We start from the raw sequence: 12,583 nt of genomic DNA on the forward strand, positions 1-12,583 counted from the left end.
TCATCCAAGAGGGCTTATGTGGGACTGAGGTCAGGACTCTGAGAAGGCCATCAAATATTGCCAGTGGTATTCTACTTGGATCACTATTACACTCCCAGCTTTGTGACATGGTGTTATTGTGGTGGTTGATATATGGGCCACCACCATAAAGTTCCATCAGTTACACTGCTGTAATATCTCTCAGTTCATACTATCCAGGACAACTTGCAATTGTTTCAATATATCACATTCTTTTTTACATAACATTACCCATTTATACATCTGGGTTTTACACTGTGGCACACCTGGGATTGAACCCATGACCCATGATTCATTAACTTGATTAATTTTTTTCCACTTGGGAATCCATAGCCCTGACCACTAGTCCACCCTGCTGAAACTAAAGTGTCTGTGTTACTGTGTTAACTTTCCCTTCTTTACATTCTGTAACAAAATAAATGCATGCATAGTCATTCTTCCATTCTCCAGTGGCAGTAACTTACAATATCATCAGTAGATGGATAACCACAACATCTAGCTACAGATTGCAGCTACATTTTATAGAGAGTTTATTCCACTAATTGTACATAGCGTTTAATTTATATTTATGAAAATATAACCTTGGCATAGCATGACATGATGATGTAAGTACTAGGCAACAATCAAATAGCACAGCATTTCTCCAACACACAGTTCACAAATCACACTTGACAATGTGTCCAAAGCTGTGATTGCACTATATATTTCGTTCCTGAACAGTCAGACAGCAGAGTCTCTCTTTCACAGCATTTTACAGCTGGCAAACGTCATGTATGCATTGTTCAGATTTACTGCATTACCCCAAATGGCTGGTGTCTGCAGTAAATGGCCATACAGAGCTGTAAATGATTTCCACCCCCTAAAAATTGAAAGATGTCTCTCTGGAAATTTCTTGTTGACTAATCTCTGATAAATTATTATGAAACCTGCAGTGTTCCACCATCATACTCAGCTACTTAATTTATTTTACCATATCAATTGTCTAGTAATAATTTTGTCTTCTTTAATTGTGTTTTATAAGAAAAGGTTAGGCATTGTAACCTCTGAAATGCATCTAAGATAGCTAGTGATTTAATTGAAGGCACATTATACTCTGTGCACTGTGAATCACAGTTTAGCTCTGGAGAAATTACTGGGTAACTGAAAGAGTTCTGGCTGGTTTTGTATTTGTGATTAAACAATACTGTGAGCTCTTTGAAGGGGGATTCTCATTTACAACCTCCTTGTTTAAGTCTGTTACTGAGTTCAAAAGGGCTCTTGACCATTTATTTCCAATGCAGGCGTGCTAATCCCTACATTTGTAATTAAATAAATAATATGTTTTTTAGTATAAGTGCGCTATATTTTTTTGATTGGCTTTTTATTCATAACACTAAATGTTCTATAATGTGTGGTTCACAATAAATGTTTGTATTTCGGGTACAGTGTTATCTTCTTTCACTGCTTTTAAGCAACTGGTTTTAAGAAGCTGCATTTGCTGAGCTCCTCAAAGATCTGTCAAGAGGGATGATGCAGTGCAACTTGAGGAAGACATTTTGCTGGGAAAGGATCAATGTTAATCCACCTTTCAGCAGCGCTGATTATTTATGTGCATAACTTATTCTGGAGTAATCAATAGACATCTCTCTTCAGAAATAAAGTGGGGCAACAAAAAAGCTGAAGCGCAATTGAGACTTACTTTAAAGACAATGCATAGTCGTTTATGGAGCTTTATTATTTCATGTACTTCTTTTACATCAGAGCATTTCAAGTCAGTTGAAGTGTCAGCTACAGTGCTTGATGTTCCTGTCATGTTTAATTGGAAAGTCTGGAGATCTTGTGTTTTTTGCCCTGTTACATAGTGTGAGTACACTACTAGTACTACTACTATGCATAATAAACATAACAATCCCAATAACATAGAGAACCTAAAATGGTTAATCTACTACTGGTTAACTGGTAAAACCTGCAACTTGTTGCAGTTCTGTATGGAAGCCTTATTCACTTAAGTCTAATACATAAATAAGGCTATTAATTAAACAAAGTATCCTCCTCTAAATCATAAAGATCTCACAGGAAAAGGACATTCCACGTTTATAAAGCAAAGCAATTTTCATTTTAGCAAAACAACTAAAACATGTTTATGGCTAACAATTTCTTTTTAACTAGTTATGAGGTATTATCCTGGTAAAGTTAGACTACTATTATTTTGGGGTTGCATTCCCCAAAAGATGGGAGGCTGGGGTGTGTACTCTTCTTAGACTCCTTTTTCCTGAAAATTATAGTTTCTGTGGTAAAAGTGAAGTACTGGTCCCATTTTTGTTTTTAGTTCTCAATTATTTGGTGTATATGCTCTCCCTAGTGAACTGTACTTAGTGTACATATTTAATGCCAGTCTGAGTGCTGAAGCGTTTGAGATTAAATTCACACAATCTGCATTCCGCTGCTGCAGCATATACAGCTCTGGAAACAATTAAGAGACCACTGCAAAATTATCAGTTTCTCTGGTTTTACTATTTATAGCTATGTGTTTGGGTAAAATGAAAATTTTTGTTTTATTCTATAAACTACTGACAACATTTCTCCCAAATTCCAATAAAAATATGAATGGAATGGAATGGCTGCCATACATGTAGAGATGCTGATTTAAGAGACCCCCGCAATTTTTTCTAAATTTTTTCCAGAGCTGTATATATACTCTGCTTTTGTATACATATGTATTGATATATATATATATATATATATATATATATATATAATACACACAACTATTGTCTGGTGGAGCAGTTCGAAGGTTGAAGTGGCAAATTCCTGTTCGCACACTTTTATGGAGAATCCTTGTATAAATATAATTCAGATAGCCAAGCATGTCAACACTGAGAGGCTTAAGCAAGGTAAAGGATGAGGGCCTAATCAATACGAAGGGGTTTACATTGAGGATAGGAGTCGTTATTTCTTTATTAACACTTATTCTGAAGGGTACTGTAAACCAATATAGCCCATTTTCTAAACTGAGAGGATGGCAGAGGAACTTGTGAAAGACTTGATTTGCAGAAGGGTATCCAGTCATGCTGCACTGAGATTTATACAAAATCTGACAGCTTTAGTAAAAACAGCTGCCTTAATTCTGACAGGTTCAGCACACATGAAAAGCGTTTGTCACCCCTGTGTCAATCTGCAGGAGAGCATGCCAAAGACGATGCACTTTTAACTACCAAAATGAATTAAAATAAGGAGAAATAGTTCACTTCAGACGGCAGAAATAAATAAAATAAAATAAATAAATAAATGTATGCCTCCAGGCTTGTGAGGAGCACTCTAGTAACTATCATCCAGGGACATCAAGGTGCACAGACGAATCTTTTAATTTTCAGACTCCAAATATCTGTGCTGGAGGCTCCCATCCCTACAAGAGAGAGTTTCTAGGTTGGTATTTTCAAATTGTGCTGAGATTTAATACTTGCTTGTTTTGTTAATGCTAAAGAGAAACTATCTTTTTTTTTTGTATCCCTTATGAAAAGTGGTGATCATAATTTACATTAAATTCCATTTTTTGTAGGAAATGATGGTAATATTAAGTGTATGCATAATGTAATTCATACTAAGATGTAACAGCCTTGAGGTTTAAGGACAACTGAAACTAATGTTAATATTACACTGAACAAATAACGTAAAAAATGAATAGTACATCTCTTGCAATAAACTACAATTCTGTTGTAGAAACACAATTTTAAATAGTTTATTTCTATGGCATAGCAAGCTTTGTCTGAATAAACTGTAATTCTTGAAAGTTGATTAATTCAGTATTTTATCCAATGGTGTTTTTAATGTTATTATGTGAACAAACTTAATGTGTGTTTTTAGCTGTTATTGTAATGCTTCCTAAGTGCTAGTCACAATTTTTAGTGAGCATAACTTTTTCAGTTTTAATAATATGAATCCTATCCCAAAGCTCTTTCAAACTGGTGCCAGTGTGTCAGGAAACAGACCTTAATCAATAGATTTAATTCAGAAATCTACATTTACACTGAGGAAAACCATTAGTTTTGGAAAACCAGATAGTTTCATGTACCGTATAATTGACTTATTCTTGGCCACTAACCGTATATGTATTTTCACTATACAAAATCCAATGAATGCATTCTGTGGGAATCAGCACACACACACATATATACACTACTCAAAAAAATGAAGGGAACACGTAATCATCACAGTATAGCACCAAGTCAGTTCAACTTCAGGGATATCAATCTGTCCAGTTAGGAAGCCTAAGCGATTGTGAATCAATGTCACCTGTTTTGGTGCAAATGAAAGTGACAACAGGTGCTCTATAGAGGCAACAGCTAGACAACCCCCAAAAAGGGAATGGTTTTGCTGGTGGTGGCCACAGACAATTGCTCTCTCGTTATCCTTCCTGACTGATTCTGCTCTAGTTTTGCGTTTTGCTAGTGTCCTTGTCACTACTGGAAGCATGATGCGGAACCTGCAGCCCAATCAGGTTGCACAGGTAGTCCAGCTCCTCCAGGATGGCACATCCATACATGTCGTCGCAAGAAGGTTTGCTGTGTCTCCCAGTACAGTCTCAAGAGCATGGAGGAGATACCAAGAGATGGGCCATTACATGAGGAGAGCTGGACAGGGCCATAGAAGGGCATCAACCCAGCAGCCACAACCTTTGTGTGAGAAGAAACAGGAGGAGCACTGCCAGAGCCCTACAAAATGACCTCCAGCGGGCTACTGGTGTGCATGTTTCTGACCAAACTGTCAGAAAGACTCCAAGAGGGTGGCATGACGTCCTCTAGTGGGACCTGTGCTCACAGCACAGCACCGTGCAGCTCGATTGGCATTCGCCAGAGAACACCAGAATTGGCAGGTCTGCCATTGACGCCCCGTTCTCTTCACAGGTTCACACTGAGCACATGTGACAGTCGTGAAAGAGTCTGGAGATGCCGTGGTGAATGTTATGCTGCCTGCAACATCATCCAGCATGACTGGTTTGGTGGTGGGTCAGTGATTGTCTGGGGAGGCATATCCTTGGAGAGTTGCACAGACCTCCACGTGCTAGCCAACGGTACCCTGACTGCTGTTAGGCATCGGGATGACATCCTCAGACCCATCGTCAGACCTTACGCTGGTGCAGTGGTCCCTGGGCTCATCTGACGCCGCCAATTAGAGCCACAGACTGTCTAGGAGCTCACTGATGCCCTGATCCAGGTCTGGGAGGAAATCCCCCAGGACACCATCCACCGTCTCATCAGGAGCACGCCCAGACGTTGTCGGGAGTACATATAGGCACGTGGGGGCCATACACGCTACTGAGTCGCATTATGAGTTGCCATGATGAAATTCACACAAGTTGGAACAGCCTGTGATTTCAATTGTTTACCTTGATTTTCGGTGTGAGTTTGAATCCAGCCCTCAATCGGTTGGTGATTTTGGTTTCCATTGACCATTGTTACGTCCTTTTGTTCTCAACGAATTACACAATGTATAGTAAAGCTTTTGATCTTTAATATATTTCATTCATCGAGATCCGATGTGTGATTTAAGTGTTCCCTTAATTTTTTTGAGCATTGTGTATATATATATATATATATATATATATAACATTATGACCACTGACAGGTGAAGTGAATAACACTGATAATCTCGTTATCATGGCACCTGTCAGTGGGTGAGATACATTAGGCAGCAAGTGAACATTTTGTCCTCAAAGTTGATGTGTTAGAAGCAGGAAACTTGGGCAAGTGTAAGGATCTGAGCAACTTTGACAAGCGCCAAATTGTGATGGCTAGACGACTGGGTCAGAGCATCAGAGCACCAAAACTGCAGCTCTTGTGGGGTGTTCCCGGTCTGCAGTGGCCTAGTCTGATGAATCACGAGTTCAAGGTGTGGACTTGGCCTCCAAATTCCCCAGATCTCAATCCAATCGAGCATCTGTGGGATGTGCTGGACAAACAAGTCCGATCCATGGAGGCCCCACCTCGCAACTTACAGGACTTAAAGGATCTGCTGCTAACGTCTTGGTGCCAGATACCACAGCACACCTTCAGAGGTCTAGTGGAGTCCAAGCCTCGACGGGTCAGGGCTGTTTTGGCGGCAAAAGGGGGACCTACACAATATTAGGCAGGTGGTTTTATATATATATATATATATATATATATATATATACTCACATGTTTGACCATCAAGCTGCCATTTGACGATTTGTTTTACAAAATAATATTTTTATCTTCATTTTTGGCTTTGATTTTTTTTCTGCCACAACTTCTGAGTTTTATTTGATGGAACAGCATGAGGAGTTGGTTCCATAATGGAAACATAGAATTTTATTTCAGTTTGAGGGTTACGCCCAACCAATTTTTGAAACATGCTGCATGATTTAAAACATCTCTAAAAGGAAAGTAGTACCTGTCGTTTGCCAGTAATAAGCAATGTTGTCACACCCATAGCTAATGTGAAGAGCTTATCAGTACAGTAATAGACGCTGTGTTCACAAGGTTATTTGTTTAGTCTTTTAAAATTGTTAAAACAAATCTTGTCCCAAATCTCCAGCGCCACCTAAAAAAAAGCAAACATTTTGTTTGACTATAATGATCATAATTATTGCTTATAAATATTATTGCTTATCAAGTTTTGTATAAAACTGAAATGGAAACATTCACTTTTGTAGGTACCTAAACGGAATTAAAGCACACACCTAAAAATGCCTTTGGGATTAATTTATTTGTTTATATATTACACTCAATTTCCACATCATAAAAATAACCAAAAATAACTAAAACTGAAGTGAACATGGTGTTTGTGAAAATACTGACAAAATATCAACCTGAAAACAAGTGATGTTGAAAAGCAAATTCCTTGTCAAATAAGGCAATACCCATTTTATAGTATACTGTAAATACATTTTTGGAGATCCAGCACCAGATCCCTCTCTAATACGCATTGAGACTAAAGCTAAAGCTGTAAAGTTGTTGTTTTTGTCTAATATGAAAAGCAATCTGTGGGTCACAAGAGCTTTAGAGAGCTCCTTGGTGCTGATCAGTCTCAAAAAATGTATTTACTGTATAAAATGGTATTGCATTTTTTCACAAGGAATTGCTGCCCTGCAACCAGCACAAACAGATGTGGTGGAAATCTGGCCTATTTCATCGAATCAGCTGGCTTAACGGAATATACAAGACACATTAACCTGCAAGTATAGTGGCAATGAAAACACAAAAAAGTAAAACACTGTGTATAACCTCACATTCAAATAATCAATAGGGCAGGAATGACATGCAATAACCTAAATATTTACAAACAGTAATGTACCTTGAAAATGATTTGTTTTTACATTTGATTTGTTTCAGAATGTTGGGTTAGCAAACTGGAAAAACAAAATGTATTTAAAAGACCAATGCAAATTCTTCATGAGACCGATGAAAAGAAAAAGAAAGCTTTAACTGAAGCTTAGAGGTCTGGTGATTCATTTCATAAGGATTATATATCAAGCAAAGCCATGCTCTGTAAGAAGTCCTTTTAGGAAATCAGTTTAACAAATTTGTCAAGGTGACTGTTTAACACATTTTGCTAGGGGGCTTTGTCATGGTTTTTTTTTGCTTTTTTTTTTTGCATTTTTGTCTTACAAGAGTTCAATAGAAGACTGCGTGAAGTATACCTCTTAAAGTATTAAAGTAATATTAGTTAAAACTGCATTCCTTTAATGTGTCTTGGCCAACTGCTCTGCAGAAACGGAAGTACAATACATGATTGTTTAATGCATTTTAGTGCTGGATGCTTTAGTTTACTCTAACCAATTTAAAAAATAAAGTAGTTTGTGTTTTTACTGCTGCCTCTCCCACCTTTCCCAAACTGCAAAACCTCTGTAGAAGGGAAAAGCGAGTATTAAATAACATTTTCATGTTATTTCTGCAGACAATGTATAGTATCAATTAAAATACAGGGTTAACACAATCTATATCTGAGAATTAGCCTTTTAAATATTAATTGAAAAAAATGAATTAAGGGCATCTTCATGTGTCCTCAAAACTTTATGTGAAAAACATATCTCTGTGAATGGAAATGGCAGCTCAGCAGGTAATTGTCGGTATTGATATTTGTCAATTTAGCAAGTTAATGAAATTTAAATATCAATACCTGATGCCTAAGTATAGGAGAATAGGATGCAAATTGATTGGTAACAACTATTATTGTTTCTGAGACATGCTCGTCAATTTCAATTCAATATTTATTTATGTTTAGAGAAGTTTTTCAATAGGATGTTTATTATTATTATTTTATTTGTATTTAATTTTTGAGGGGGGAAGTGAACTCTTTTACTTTATATTATTAAAGTTATCATGTACACTCACCTAAAGGATTATTAGGAACACCATACTAATACTGTGTTTGACCCCCTTTCGCCTTCAGAACTGCCTTAATTCTACGTGGCATTGATTCAACAAGGTGCTGAAAGCATTCTTTAGAAATGTTGGCCCATATTGATAGGATAGCATCTTGCAGTTGATGGAGATTTGTGGGATGCACATCCAGGGCACGAAGCGCCCGTTCCACCACATCCCAAAGATGCTCTATTGGGTTGAGATCTGGTGACTGTGGGGGCCAGTTTAGTACAGTGAACTCATTGTCATGTTCAAGAAACCAATTTGAAATGATTCGACCTTTGTGACATGGTGCGTTATCCTGCTGGAAGTAGCCATCAGAGGATGGGTACATGGTGGTCATAAAGGGATGGACATGGTCAGAAACAATGCTCAGGTAGGCCGTGGCATTTAAACGATGCCCAATTGGCACTAAGGGGCCTAAAGTGTGCCAAGAAAACATCCCCCACACCATTACACCACCACCACCAGCCTGCACAGTGGTAACAAGGCATGATGGATCCATGTTCTCATTCTGTTTACGACAAATTCTGACTCTACCATCTGAATGTCTCAACAGAAATCGAGACTCATCAGACCAGGCAACATTTTTCCAGTCTTCAACTGTCCAATTTTGGTGAGCTTGTGCAAATTGTAGCCTCTTTTTCCTATTTGTAGTGGAGATGAGTGGTACCCGGTGGGGTCTTCTGCTGTTGTAGCCCATCCGCCTCAAGGTTGTACGTGTTGTGGCTTCACAAATGCTTTGCTGCATACCTCGGTTGTAACGAGTGGTTATTTCAGTCAAAGTTGCTCTTCTATCAGCTTGAATCAGTCGGCCCATTCTCCTCTGACCTCTAGCATCAACAAGGCATTTTCGCCCACAGGACTGCCGCATACTGGATGTTTTTCCCTTTTCACACCATTCTTTGTAAACCCTAGAAATGGTTGTGTGTGAAAATCCCAGTAACTGAGCAGATTGTGAAATACTCAGACCGGCCCGTCTGGCACCAACAACCATGCCACGCTCAAAATTGCTTAAATCACCTTTCTTTCCCATTCAGACATTCAGTTTGGAGTTCAGGAGATTGTCTTGACCAGGACCACACCCCTAAATGCATTGAAGCAACTGCCATGTGATTGGTTGGTTAGATAATTGCATTAATGAGAAATTGAACAGGTGCTCCTAATAATCCTTTAGGTGAGTGTATATAACATTGTTTTCCATTTTACAGTGTAGTTTTACATAATATTACATTCTATCTATTAATATTCAGTATTGGGACCTCCGACTGACAAATTAACATTTCTTGCAAATCTCAAGATAAATACTAGATGTAATCCTCCATATATAAAGGGAAAAAGTCTAGGCAAAATACTGTGGTATAAGTGCATGTAAAAATTATGTGTGAAAAACCAAGAAACGCCATGTAACATTAGAATAGGGCCACAGAGAGGATAATACACTGCTGAGACTAAAATCTGTTTATTTCACAAGTATATAAATCATTAAAAAAATGTTTACATTAGGAGGAGAAAAGTCATTGATTTCTTCATAGGATCAATCAGAAATCCATGCTTCAGCTCTCATTTCATCTGTCTTACTCACGACTGATATCCAACAGCCATCAGTCCTGCTCTCTTAGACAGAGGTTGGTGTCTGAAATATCCCTGCTGTAATGGCACTGTAACGGTTATATAAAGGCTGTGTATTTATTTATTACCTTGTTCAAGAGGGTTATAATGCTGCCATGTAAATTTTTCTATTACGTTTTTGAAAGATGGACTTAGTCAGCATTTCTGTTTATTCCAATACAGTCCTGTGAATCGTTTTTTGATATCATTTCCACTGACTCTGCACACCAGCTTTTTTTTGTCTTAAGATAGCGTATGCATTTCATATTGATCCAATATACACCCCCAAAAGCTCTTGCCCAGAGCCTCAGACAAGTGGAAATGCATAAAGTGGTCTGTCGGATAGATGAGAAGTATTGTGGTCTCAGAAGAAATGCACTATAATCAATCAAATGTGTCTCTTCAGATAATTTCTGCCCTTTAGAGCCTGTATACCCATGTAAAAAATTAACTGTTTTTTCAATGCGCATGTGACACTATGACAGTTATTTAACAATTTATGTTAATATTTTACATACATGTTTTATACATCCAAATAAATGTTGATTTACAGTTTTGAATAAATAATGATACCCCTTTTTTCACATGCAAATACAGTTTAGCAGTAGGATTGTGGTATGCAGGATTACTGTGCTATTGATAGTACCTCTGGAATCCCTATGATTAACCTTTAGTTCACCAGCTACATCAGTTGAAAACAAATTCATTGCAATGATGACCTGGGCAACAGTCTCACATGATACCAGCAAAGTGGAAAAAATCAAAACCCTAATAATAAAACCATACGCAAAACCATAATAACATTAAGTTAATAGAATGGTTCCACACTCTGTATTACTAGGAAATACGTGTTTTTAATTGCTAGCACTCCTGAGTTTCCTGTATAGACCTTCCTGTGCTTGCACCACAAATGTAAATATTAGGATACAAATACACCTGAAGCAATAAATGAACGTCTATTTGTAAAATAAATATAACAATATTCCCAGTATGGTCTGCTGAAACTGAAAAGAAACCCTAATTAAGCAAATAATCGTATAAAGAAAAGGGAGATATCAAAGGTATTAAAATGGTCATTGATGGACGAGGTGCATCATATTCAAGCATCTCTCTCCGCTTTTATATACGCATGCTGGGCGCTGATCGGTATCTCCTGTTTGCTGTATTTGGTTTCAGGCGCCAGAGGGGGAAACCCGCTTCTTTCGGGCTGGAGCTGTAGGTGGAGTTGGGAGAGACAGAGAAGTTGAATTGCTTTGCTCCTCCTGAGATATGAATACTTTTACCACTGTCGTTGAAGCAGGGAATTATATAAGTCTATTTAATTTGAATGTAATAAGTACTAATGAATCGCCGCATTCTATCCTAGGGAACAATGCACCTTGTCCCTCTCCTATTTTGTAAAGCAGGGCTATTCTATTCCACCTCAGTTAATTGCGGATTTGAAGCCATTATTAGGATACTAATTTTATGGGGGTTGCTAATTGAAAGGGGACCTGTAAAACCGGATGAACCCTGTCCTTGGGGGCTGGAATTGCCTGCCTGTTCACTCGTGTTCATTCAGCACCATGGATATCAACCAGACTTGCGCCGCAGTACTATAGTGCAGCACAGTAGTTTATTTTGCTCAAGATATTGTTCCTCATTCGAGAGAGGACAGCCAGGTGTATTTTGTGTTTATTAATTTAAACTAACACAAATATGGGTATACTTCACTCGAAATAGTATGCCTTTTTTCAAGCGAGATTTTCTCACGAGTATAAGACATTTTCCAAAACGGCCAATAATATGAATGAATTAGGATGTCACTGTTTTTAAATTGTAAAATAAAACTAGTCAGGGGGGGGGGGGGGGGGGATTGTCACAATAAGCACCGTTTTATACGAAAACTACATTCAGTCCTATATAATGCTTTCACGTACTTTTGTTGTAATCATGATAAAGGAAAATGTATTTCCGTATTATAGTATAGCGTGAATGTTTAGGCATTATTCATCGAGCATTGATAGGTGGCACTGTTCAAATGAACCAGAGCTTTATAATTATGCCCACACTGGTTTCAACTTCAGTACATTGTTTTTGTAGTCCAGTTTTAAATAATTAATTACTATTCGGGTGTTATTACTGTACACCCTTTATTGTCATTTAACAACAAACAAGCAGCAAAAAATAACAAAATACATGAACCGTTTCTAAGAGACGCATATTATTCGATGCACCGTAGGTGTCTCGACTGCAGTGCTCGTATATGAAACCAGTGTGATGAAACCGTGGAAAATCCAGCACATTTGAATTGATCAAATGAACACACATTCCTCCTAAACTAGCAAACCTATATATCATTGTATGTGTGCTTGCGTCTGTACGTTTTTTCCTTCTGCACACACGTATTTATAATAACTGTGTCAACATCAGTGCATCGGGATCTGATTCACCCTGCTTGTTCTCAGACCCCTATTCGTAGAAACCCACGCTGCAGGTCCCTACATTATTCCCAGTCATTATATAACACACAATCCATGTCCTTCCCGTCCAGCAGCACTGGGTAGATTTCAGCGCAGAAACCCCCCTTTACATAACCACCAGAAACCTGT

Source organism: Amia ocellicauda, chromosome 10 (assembly GCF_036373705.1).
Source record: "Amia ocellicauda isolate fAmiCal2 chromosome 10, fAmiCal2.hap1, whole genome shotgun sequence".
Lineage (NCBI taxonomy): Eukaryota > Metazoa > Chordata > Actinopteri > Amiiformes > Amiidae > Amia > Amia ocellicauda.